This window comes from Falco peregrinus, chromosome 2 (assembly GCF_023634155.1).
Source record: "Falco peregrinus isolate bFalPer1 chromosome 2, bFalPer1.pri, whole genome shotgun sequence".
In the NCBI taxonomy this organism is placed as follows: Eukaryota; Metazoa; Chordata; class Aves; order Falconiformes; family Falconidae; genus Falco; species Falco peregrinus.
Genome location: NC_073722.1, coordinates 77,182,043 through 77,194,357, shown reverse-complemented (window position 1 = coordinate 77,194,357; position 12,315 = coordinate 77,182,043). Strand labels below are relative to the sequence as shown.

Below are 12,315 nucleotides of genomic sequence, written 5' to 3'. Positions count from 1 at the left end.
GCCACAATTGCCCTGACATGCTCACAAATTGGGGATTATTCAAGTAGTACATTATTACAGCCCAATTTGAACTCTCCTACAGGTTTTTATTTGTATATTAAATTGCCCTTTTTCACTACCAGATTTTCAATGGTTATTTTTCTACCAGCAATGCATAACTAATTTGAGAATTGTCAGATTGGTTCTGGCAAATGGAGAAATGAAAATTGCTAATTTGAGCACCTGAAAGACACAAGAAGCCATTTGATATGCACTAAGAGGATTTTGGCACAGAGATGAGGTTTCTTGCCTTCCCTCATTTTTAAAAGAGGTTAGATGTGCCATAGCCTTCAAAGAGAAGGGGAACAAAACAAAATAATCTAGCTCTTATTCAGCTAATTTTGATTTTTTTTTTTAAAGAAAGATCTCAATAGAAGGATCAGGACATCTTTTGAGTAGCTGTTATTTCATGAGAAGGACAACTTCTCAAAAGTAAACATTTCAAAATATAGAGGTTTCAGTGGTTTTCAACTTCTGCAAAATTTTTAAGATTACTAAAAAAGGGGCTTCAACATATTTTGGAAGAAAGTTGAGACAAAAGTCCCATATAAATACTAACATCAAGACCAGAAGTGGTGTGAGATTCATTAGCGTAGTTAACACACACATACACACACCAAGCAACTCTATGCTTCAATTCACAGAAGAGGCTAATGTTTGAGACTTGTACCTTTTAAGCCAGAGGAAAGAAAGCCTAGTACAAAAACACCCACCTGGATATTACTGCTAAAAGTACCAGCCCAGAAAAGTAAACCCTAGTCTGAGTTTGAATTTACACATTTAATTTTGGGGAGCAATACCCAGTGAAGATGCATACATTACTGTCAGCACCAGGAAGGCAGTTATTATCTCAGTTTTTATTTTCTTCACAGGCTGACAAGATCTATATGCTTGTCTGATGTGCACACACATGGAGCAGAAGTTGAAGATTTGCTTTATAATCTCTGATGATTACCAGATTTGACAGGTTTCATGAATATACTTGGGATTTGCTTGTAATCAGACTTCTGTTCTATTTTACAACCTGAATAAGGAGCAAATGGCATATGCTCTGCTGCTGTCACAAGGCACCAAAACTAGCAGGTTTCCCCAACAGAAGCAGCAGGGTTTTCTGATTCTTCAAGTAATCCTAGCAGACACACCCCCACATTTTTTCCTGTTTGTTGTTTTTTTTAAATAAACATAGTAGTTTAATTTCATTAGCTTTCTACTCTCCAGGATGCTAGTTGGGCTTTTTGTTGAAACATCTTGTTTCTTTTACAACAGGTCCAAATAATACCTGGGAAAAAAAACCCCCAACTTTAGCCTTTCCAGCCTCTGTGGCAAATGCATTCAGGCTGTAGATGTAATTGTAGCAATAAATTATCTGCCTCAGACCTCTGAGGTTCCCACTTGCCAGAGTAAGTTACAGCTAATATCTGTTTACTGTAGTCAGATTGTAGCTACCAAAAATAAGCATATGCTCTTTCTGGATTAAAGTACCTGCGCACTTGTTCTGCTTTACATTTTTCTTGCAAAATACAGCAAGCAGCACTCACCACATGGAAAAAAGTCCAGTAAAAGCTATTAAAAAACAAGTGAATTATGCACAGGGTGGAATAATAGTCTCAAAAAGCCCTTGTCCAGATTCCTTTTATATGTATTTGAACATGGTATTAGCATGAAACAAAGGGTCATCTTTTCAGCAAGTGGCTGGAGCTCCCCAGCTGTCAGTAAAGCAGCATTTTTGGTTTAGTCAGGTCCACCTTTGGCTTAGGGCACCCGCTTTGCTCTGCCTGAGATACATCCAAGCTCAGGTTCAAAATGATGCTCTGACTGCCACCCCCAGGAGGGAATCCCAACCTGCAGCTGCAGAAGTGCTTATCGCTGCAGTGCATCTTCCCCATCAAACTGTAGTTCAGTTCCTCCAGTACTGAGGGAGCCCAGGGTTTGGGGGTGCTTTGCCTTGGCAGCAGCACCTGCAGCTTGGGGACAGGACACTGGCTGGCCTGCTTTGCTCTCCAGGGTTTGGCCCAGGTTGGTTGCAAGCCAGTTGCTCTCTTCCCAGCAAACTGGTTCCCAGCACTTTCTGGGGAGCACTGCTGACCCTAGTTACCTGCCCATCACCCTGCAGGCTCACAAGATGGCTTGCTGAGCCGCAGGATCAGCTGTAAGGGTGACTACCTCAGGGGATGAGGCTGTGCTGGTCAGTGCCACAGCCAGAAGAAAACCCTTCCCAAGAGAGGGTCACCCACAGCCCAGATTTCTTCCATGGCAACATGTGGGTTTGATTCCCACAGCACACCTGAGAAGTATGATCTTCAGCCAGAGCTTTTCAGTCTTATCCCATTCTAGTCACACAGACCAGTCTAAATGATACAAGAATGTCATTAAGGCACTGAAAACTATACTTGCCGTCTGTTATAACCATTTTCCCCTCAAACAGGACATCTCTCAAGCAAGTACGGCAAAGTTGATCCTGATGGTTTAAGAGCATCATTTACTTTTCCAATATATTAAATGATTTAAAATAAATCTTAAGAATATTTTGTAGCAAAATAGGGGCAGTTTAAGGAAGAATGAAAGCACATTAAACACCACACACACCACACCACCCCCCACCCCCAAAAGTACAAGCATTTTCTTTGGGGAAAGTACATACTTATCCACTAGGCTGTATGGCGTTTGTGTAAGTTAACACAGAAGAAACCAGACAGCAACTTCCAGGAGCAGTTACATAGTCTAGTTTCTTTCAGTCACTATATAGTCAGATATGTCAAAGGTTTTAATGCTTTATTCACAAACAGCAAAGAGGGGAAAATAGGACTCATGGAGACAGTAAAGTGGAAATCTTTCAGAAGATGGCTCATCCAGTGTTCGGATAACAATGCAGGGATACATGCAAAAAGCATCGCTGTCTGTGGAGCAGTGATTGTCAGGGTACACAGATAAAAGGGGTAACCAAGGAGAAATAACTGAGTGGTTATAAAATAAGGAGCCTATAACCCTAGAGGAAAAAAACAGGACTTGTATAGGCATGCATTAGCTGGATTCACAGAAGAGAATTTTTAGAAAACACATGGACAATGAAAGTCCTCTTCGCTGTAATTTAAATACTAAGGTAAAGCATACTGCTAGCACCAAATTTAACTGTAGATAATTCTTCTCAGGTTTTAGTACTGTGAACAGCTTTGTAGGAAAACTTCAAAATAACAAACTAGCAGAACTAGTCAACTTGTAAAAGACCATAGTTCTAAAAAGGGCAGATCCTTGTGTTACCTCACTTGAGCCAAATTACTGAACTGAAAGCAAAAACCAGAAGGAGGCATGAATCGAAGTATTATCCTTGTGCATTCCAGGAGCATGGGAAGAGCCGAGGTCTGGGGGAGGACTTATAGGTCCAGGCAGGCAGCACGCTAAACTGACTCCTCTGTTCTATTTATTTTGCACAGAGTGTATCTATTCTGTGAACACAAGATTAGTCAGAGGAGACTCCAGTTAATACTATTTATGGATATACATATTAGCATAAAATAACACCAGCCCTAAACTGCTCCCTCAGTTTTTGATCAAGTGTTATTTATTAATAATTAGGTTTAATGCTCCCATACACTAGACCTCAGAACTTGTTTATACCACTTCATGCCAAAGCTTGAAATGCATTAAAGGGGAAGTTCATTATTTTTGATTTATAATTATCTATGACAAGAAAGATCTTAGACAAGAGCAGGAGAGTGGGAAATTACTCATCTTTTGTTTATGCAACTACAACAAAAAGGCATGTGATGGTTTTGGCCTCAGTCCAGCTACCATTCATCTCTATAGGTCTCTTTCTATATTCTCATAGAATTATCACAAAGTTCTTTTTAATCTTGAAATAATTCAGGTGTAGACAGGCCATTGCTGGTTCCTTATGCCTGATGAGCTATCAAGTGACAGAACAAAAAATTTCTTGATATACAGCATTACTGTTCTCCTGTAAATAAATTTTCCTGTAGCTTCAGCGATTCACTTCCCTCTCATCCCCATTTCATTAACCACCAACGGGGAAAGTCAACTACACTTGCAGTAGTTCTGGGAAACCTAGGCCAAAAAAATCCCCCAACCAGCCAAAACTGTTGTCAAGTTTTACCAGTTTTAAACACTTGGGTTATGCCTACATTGAAGCCACGTTGCTCCCTAAGGCAGCCCCTGTGTAGTGAGCAGGAGTGCCCCAGCAGCAGCCCACCTAGTCCTCTCCTCATGCCCAGGCAGGGTTGCTGTAAGGGCTCAGCAGCTTTGGCAAGTGCCTCTGCACCAAAGTCAGTCCCAGTTCTCCCCTCAGGCTCCATCCCCATAGTACTGCAGCAAATACAACTTGACAAGCAAGGCTTGCCAAGCTCCCTGCATCTCATCTCTGCCTCCCCCCCGTTCACTAAACCTCGCAAAGGCATGGAGCTTCAAAATCCCTTCCCCTAGTGATTCTCCCAGCAATAAACCTCTAACCTATTTCAGATTAATATGAAAGTTCACATACATTGTTTTTACTTTCAGTCTGCATATTCTTGCATTTGTGCACATAAAATGTTTTACACTTGAATATAAAGCTGAAATTAAAAATAATAAAACAGATTAATTGCTTGCATCCTTCCATCCATTCTAAACTGCATTTATAGAATTTATTCCAATTACCACATAAGCATCTCACTCCCTGGCCCCCAACCTGGCTGAGGCGCTCCTCCTGGCATCATTTGCTGCTCTGCTTTTCCTCCCCTTTCACCTCGCTCCGCACCCAGGTTTGCGCAGGCTGCAGCAGGGAGCTTTGGCTGTCTCTGCCAGCAGCAGGAAATAAGTGAGCAGGACTCCGTCTGTGCCAGGTTACACTGGGATCTGGGTTTACTCCTACTCAGTTTAAACTGGGAAGAAGCAGTAATACGGCTTCAAGTTATCTTGCACTCCACCCGTACAAAGGATACTGCAACCACTACCCAGCTGCAAAGTCAATTCTTTACTTTTTCTGAGGCAGAAGCAATGACACCAGCCCCCTTCCCCAGGGCAGGCTCCCCTCCCAGGGCTACAGCTCTCCTGGGCGGCTGGCTCTGAATTACTGATGGGATTTGCACTTAGCAGGGCTGCCAAGAGCAGCAGAGGGCATTTCAACTTTGCAGTATCGACATCATCTGAAAGACTGATGACTGGATGACTAGCAGAAGGGGCAGAAGATGATTTTTATACACAGATTGCACAAGCACGTTTAGGCCTGTATTCATCATCAGTTTTGAGATAAAGCCAAGGGTTGTTCTTTTCCTGGTTAAATATATACATTCTTAGTCCCAAGATGACGCCTAAACCAATGTGCTTTACATAGAGGCAAATGTTTCCACCTGTACTGTTGAAGGCTGTTAACCCAAGGGAAACACTAGGGTGAGGGGGGTGGGGGGGGTGGGAAGGCAAGGCTGACCAAGTACGCATCCAGAGGAGTGTGGAAGAAAGATCCTGGTGTAACACTCGGGAGAAGAGGCAGGGGAAGAGCAAGAGCCAGATAATCCAACTGCTGTCTCATGAAATGCTTATTCCATAAAAAGTGCACTGCAATTCAGATGACATCTACACATCCTGATAGCTTCCTTTATATAGGTGGATGTAGCTTCTAGTGACTGATAGTCACTATTCTGCTTGTTTGCTTTCTAACTTAATTGTGGAAGAAAAAGAGAACACTACAGTGATTTCAAATTGTCCAGTCTAAAACCGACAGCAAAGTAAGAGAAAAGGGCTTCTGATTACAGCACCTGCACAAAGCTTTTCAGCCTCCTCACTTCTGTAAAGGTTCTTTCAACCTTGGATGTGCCTACAGCTGTACAGTGCTTTGTTTGGATGCTATTAGAAGAAAAAGAAGTTTCCAGACAGATGCATTATGTGAAGCCTGTAATTCTCCAAGTACAAGTCTGCCTCATTGAAGAATGATTTATGTATTCAAAATAACACAATTTCAGATATTATTTTGCCATGTAACACATTCCAGGTAAAATCGTAGCATTTTCTATGTCTCAATGCTGGGAGACTTTTACTATAGAGAGTTCTTGAATGTCTAGTCTACATTTAAAGATTCAGTGGATGAAAGCTGGAGCTAGACAAACGGAAAGCAGAAATAAGAAACATCTCTAATAATTAGGACCAGGATGCATTTGTTATACTAAGATTTTTGAAGAAATCTCACTTCCCCTCCATGACATAAGAGCTCTGAACTACCATCAGTTGTCAGCTAAAGCAGAGACATTTGTTGGCCAGGACAAGGTTAGAAGAGTTTAACATCCCTAAGGTCCTGCAGCTGCCAAGATGCCTCTTGTGCAGTCTTCAACGCACTTGGAAAAAGAGTCTGTTTTTGAAGGACGCATAAGTATGGCTGAAGAATATCGGCACTGGTGAGAGTCCAAGACCTGGGAGCTATAGGTCAAGCTCATTCCTTGTCTTCCACTTATCATTAGACTATCTAGAAGTCAGTAGTTCAAGAGGATTTGAATTGTGAAACAGATTTTTTTTTTTAATCTGTATTTCTCATTCTTATGATCCCTCACAAACCTCTTTGCTGAAGCACCTCCCATCACCAAGCTGCCTCCCCACCACCTGGTGGGTCACACTGGCATATTCCACCCTGCAGCTCCTTCTCACAAGCCCACACCACAGCAAGCTCCCCCTGCGCTTCTTACATGCCTACTGGGAATAAGCACTGTAAAGAGTTTTATCTGGTTCCTAACTGTGCAAAGTTAAGTTTCATCTTTGCTTCTCTGGCCACAGACACCTGCCAAAAGACAAACTGAAACATCTCCAGAGTTTTCTGCCATCAGCCTCCTGCCTTTGTATGAAGGAGAAACTGTACAGATTTGAACCTATACCCTGTTGCTTGCCAACATGTCTGAGCCATCACATTGCTGTTCAACATTCCAGCTGTGCTACTCATTTACTGCTGGTGTTTCTTTACAAAAAAAAGCCATGAAGATCAGTTAGAAGTGTCTTTCTTGGTGGCTTTTTTTGTTGGGTTTTTTGTGATTAGTTGGTTTTTCTAAATTTTACATTACTGAAATATTCCTTCCAGTTATTTCTTAACCTTCAGCAGTTCTGGGTTTTTACTAGCCTACTGCGTGCAGTTGCTCCTCAGTTACCATGACACCCACTAATGTGAAGAAGACTAGAGCTTCAGAACAGAAAACAGCAGAGTCACATGAGAAGATAGACAGGTTGTCAAGCAGATAAGGCTAAAAAGCACACGGAGGCTCCCTGACTGACGGGGATCGGCATAGCACCGTTGAAGTCAGAATTATGTCTCTCCCTCTAACTCAGTAAACTGTCTTCATGGATCAGAGCACCAGACCTGCAGTTTTCAGTGCTGGAATAAGTCTTTTGCTACAGATACCTTTTTACCAATATGTAAGCATTACAGGCTACAGAAATCAGAGCACAATTGATTCTAGGTATACATTTAAAATTGTTGTTCTTTTCCTCCCCTCCTTTTGCTGCTCCAGACATATTGGAATGCTTCAAAGTACCCAATTTCAAGCAATACCAGACAGCTAGGAACATTTAGCAGCAACAATGAATAAGAGCAATATGATATACTCACCCTTTGTCACAAGTCTGACCATCACTCTGAAGTACTAGTGATCTAGCCCATAGGACATCTGCTGCCTGCTGTCTTCTCTCTTTGGTTTTCCTTGGGCCACATTACAGATTGTGCAACTCCTAAAGGGGCCTCTGGAGTACAGTCCAGAAAACCCCCATGCTAAGCCAGGAGCTACTGAGGGCAGACCAGCAGAAACACTCAATGCAGGGGTATACCCAATTTCTTATCTGGCTCTTTGTTAGATTAACAGAAAAACCGACCAACTGAGAACAGCCCCAAGAACACACAAAAAAATACTTTTTAGAAAACCTCCATTTCCAGCATTCACATGTAATGACTATTTTCTAATCCAACATACCACTTATTAAGAACAAACTCTAAGGGACCTGTTGCTTTTCTGGCACTGCACAAGATTAATACACTGAATGCAAGTTTCAGCATGTTCATAACATAAAAAGCCATTACTTAGGGTCTGATCAACCCCAGACTCCTTAATATGCATCTTACCTTAGACCCACAGGAGCCAGCACCATACTACCCACTTCCCCTAGCAGGAGCCCTCAGGCAATGAGCCTTGCTTTTATTTCCATTCTTATAATCAAATCACAAGCCACAGCTGTGAGCCAGGAACACAAAGTTGCGGCAGTACTGCTTCAAGTCTACAGCGTAAGAGGACCACACCAAAGGACATTGGTGGGCAAGGTCACCCCAGGTGATACCCGTTCCTGAGGCTGGGCTGAATGTTCTCAAGGGCTGAGATAAAAGGGTTTCCAGTGCAGGTGGCTGCTGGCTTGGTCAGGTGAAGGAAGGTTTGAAGGGCAGGCTTTGATATTAATGTAGATAAAGCATCCGAGGTTGATCACCGCCTTACCGAGTTTTTAAATATTTGAATTCTGTAGTGGTTCTAGCATCTAACTGAGATTAGATAGGAAGCTTGTCACTGATGAGAAAATACAAGTGAGAAAGGCTTTGAGCATTCAGTGTTGTCAGATACTGGTTTTCTTTGTGATTTGGTTTGGTAGAAATCTCTTCTTTTCTTTTACAATCTAAAAGACAGAAACATCTGATATTTCAGTGCTGGTCTTCCCTTAAACAGAGACTACTAACTGTAGCAATTGCAAACCAGCTTTAAATAATGAAATTTGTATGACATGAGAGCTATTGTGAAAAAGAATTTAGGGCTTAATCAGTGAAAGCCTAATGCATTAACCCTACTATGCTTCTGATGCTAGAATTTTCATAGGTGGATCTTGTAGTTACTTGTAGTTCAAAAGCATAGACAAAATTGTAGCCTATTTTAGGTAGAGACAGACAAAGAAAAAAATGTAAGAAAATGTCATTAAGCAATTTGTTCATCAAGCTCCGTATCTTGACACTGCACATGACAAATACCTACTGCTTCAAAAAGCAAATCCTCCTACAGTGTATCTAGATTCCATGGGTGTATAACAAAAAAAATTTCTCCATGGTTCCTGTAGTTATTATAAAGCATTGAATTTAATTATCTGACTGCAAACTTAAGGCAGTTTCTTAAAAAATTCAGCTTATTCTATACCTTTTAAACAATTACCAGCTTTTCTTATACAGCAAGATTTTAAAGGGGGACTATTTTTAGTGTATCAATTTAAAGAAAAAAAATGTTTGCAGTTCTTCCATCATAATACTACGTGCCAAAGCTAAGCTCTGCTGCCAGTTCGCTGAAATCCTTTGTAATCCTCAGTGTGCTATTCACCTGGATTGCCTGCTGAATTTTACTAAGTAGAGAGGTAAGTTGAAGAAAGTGAATGCTGTGGGTTTTGTTGATGTAGTTGAACTATTAGGAGCTACAGTTACAGATTTCAGAAATAAGGACAAACATGGATGTAAGTATGTAATTCAGCATTTGCCATTCAATTACTTTACTGGAGGTATAACAACAAGCAGCTAACGCTGTGTATGGAATACGAACTCTGAAAGACAAGCAGAGGTGAGACTAAACTCCAGATCCAAAGGATGTGGAACAGATTTTAATTTCATGGCACACCCTACCTCACCCCCACCTCCCTCCCCCCCCAGCTCAGAGACTCAGCCCTGAATATCAAGTGCTTAAAATCCAAGTGACTGACAAGAAAAAATGAATCGTTTCACTTTCCTTCCTGCTGGAAAGCAAAAGTTAAGAAATGCAAGGTCTTTCATCTTCTGCATTAGGAGATTAGGCTATATCCAGCTTGCTTGGCTTTATGGCAGCTCTGGGACAGGTGAGTTTATGATGACACCACAAGAAATATTTGACTGCCCTTTTATTTAAATGGGTGAAGTCCTAGCCCTAGTAAGTTCAATGTGACTTCTGCCAGTGGTTCAGGAGCCTCTATTTTAGGTTTGCTTTAACAACTGTTTTACAGCAACGAGTGAAGCCTTTGGGAGGCTATATGAAACACAACCTGCCTGCGCTAGGTTTGACAGCAGGCTGGATTTGGGAAGTTCCTGCTTCCTGGGCCACTTGTTCTCAGACGGGCTCAGCGCAGCAGCCCCCAGCGTCACCACATCATCAAAAAACAAGGTGCAGTTAGCTGACTGAGCTTCGAAATAAACCTCCTCAGAACGGGTTATTTCTGATCTGGTTTTCATTAAGTCTGTACAAAAAGCTGGTGTCACAGTTGGGGTGGCAACAGGGCTGTGCAGCCTGGAGGTGCGAGGGGTCCCCAGGGCCAGCAAGCACCAAAACTGCAGCATGACGGTCAGAGCCCTGTCCTCTGCAATCGCACGGGGGAAAGCCCAGCCGGCATTTCTGAAACCACTGCTAAGCCAGGGAGCAAAACTAAGAAAGACCTGATTTTTTATAAAGAGATGCCAAGCAGAGTCTGAGATTTCAAAGCATTTTTTACTGCTCCTCAATTTTTGAGTGAAAAGCCCAAACCCCCTGCAACTGTTTTTACCTTTCAGATTGGCTGACCTGGCTGAGCAGACGCTAAACCGATGGCTGTTGTATTGGTAGCAGCACGAACAAAAATCCAGAAGGCTACACCCTGTCTAGCAGCAGTTGCTAGGGAGCATCAGGTTTTGTGTGCAGCATTATTAGCACACCAAATTGGAGGCTGAAGGAGGGGTTCCTGCGGCAGCCTGGGCTCCCAAGGGAAGGCAGCGATGCAGTCTGCTGGTGTGCACCTGGCCAGGCTCTGCCTGCTGAGTCTTAGCACGCTGCTTTTCCTCTACAGCCTCGGGGGGTGGGTGGGTTGTAGTTTATCCTACCCCCCCTTCCCAAATTCTACTGCTAAAGCATGCACAGCAGTGCTGCAAGCAGTGTCAGGAACCAGTACGAGCTTTTCCTCAGCTCTAGCAACCGTTTTCAGTTCTGTGTCATTAAGGCATGCTTCTGATAAACATAATGCTGAACAAATCTGCAAAGTTTGAGAACTATATAGATTAAGGCTCTTAACACTATTAATATATTCATGCAACTGATTGCATATTACAACTCTAGGCATTTTTGCTACAAATAACTTGGGTCTTGAGGTTTCTTGCTGAATTAGTTTTATTGCGTAGTATTGTTACAAACACTGAAGATGATAGTTGAGGAGATGTTCTGGCTGAGGAATTTTTGTTAAGCTGTTTTCTAATACCGCTTCTGCTAAAGGGTAATTCTGCAAAATAAAATGTGTATGGTCATTGCTTTGCTTAACAGAAACAGTGAAGAACCTGACCTGAGCAGAGCTGAAGTGATATTGTGTTATCTTGCTTTTGTTCAAGCTTATGACGTGGTTCAAGCCCATTATACTAGCTAAGCTACAATAAATATTTGACCTGTGAGTGCTAGAAGGGAATTAATCCTTGTTTCCTCCCCCCCCCCTCCCATAAATCTGAATGACAAGGTCTTTAATCCGGGTAATAGTTAACAGTCTCTGATTGCAGCTGTTAATATTACCCAAAGGAATACCAGCTACTAGTCAAGAAAGCTGTGGTAACACCTTGCTAATAAGAACCATATTTGAGGATACTCAGACTAATAGTTTGACTCCCATAAACACATTCTTTTTTTAAAAAAAAGTATTTTTTTTGCTTTTATAATGACAGGGTAGTAAGAGGGTCCAAGTGTATAAGAAATTTTTGGAAACTTATTTGGACTGCCTCTGAACATCCTGGAATTGCCTTCAGCTTTCTCAGGCAGCTGAGACTACTTCTTACTTCTAATAAGTAACTGCTTTCAGGATGTTTTCTTTAATTAAAACTTTTAAAGCCCTTTACATTGCACGATATAGCCTGCATAGAAGCACCATCTCTGAAAGTGCTGGTGACCCTCAGAATAACCCTTGAGAGCACTAGGGAATTAAAAATGTTTTTCTCTATCCCCTGTTGTATTTCAGCACCATCTCTCCTGCTGATGCTTGGAGATCTCCAGCTTTTCCCTTCTGGAAAGGGGCTTTATGCTGCACTGCTAACTTTTATATCTGAGATAGATGGGGTGTAATAATCTGAAGGGATCGCTCATCATAGCAATTGTCAGGGCTGTAACACCTCCTCTCTTTAGGGTTTCCTTTTTCAGGGGAAAAAGACAGTATTCAACACAAATTTATGGTATCATTTTTCTTCCTTCCCCTGAACCAGGGTTTCCCTAGGAGTCTATTTAGCTCTCTATGCTACTGTCTCCTGGAAAATTGTGTGTCACCTGCCTACAGCAAGAGTATGCTCTGAAGAAACAACAAATTCACAGCCCTCTGCTTGGT

The 12,315-nt window shown here is 41.9% G+C and overlaps 1 protein-coding gene across 2 annotated transcripts in view; it reads left to right on the top strand.

Moving 5' to 3' along the window:
• Positions 1 to 12,315, top strand: part of TMEM154 (transmembrane protein 154) — a 39,767-nt gene that overhangs the window by 22,523 nt on the left and 4,929 nt on the right. The window contains exon 7 of one of the 2 annotated variants that reach the window (XR_008745884.1): positions 912 to 4,627. The exons of the other annotated variant lie outside the window; for it this stretch is intronic. The gene's annotated coding sequence lies outside the window, so the exon portion shown is untranslated. Of the gene's footprint in view, positions 1 to 911; positions 4,628 to 12,315 lie in introns of those variants that run through there. 2 annotated transcript variants of the gene reach the window in all.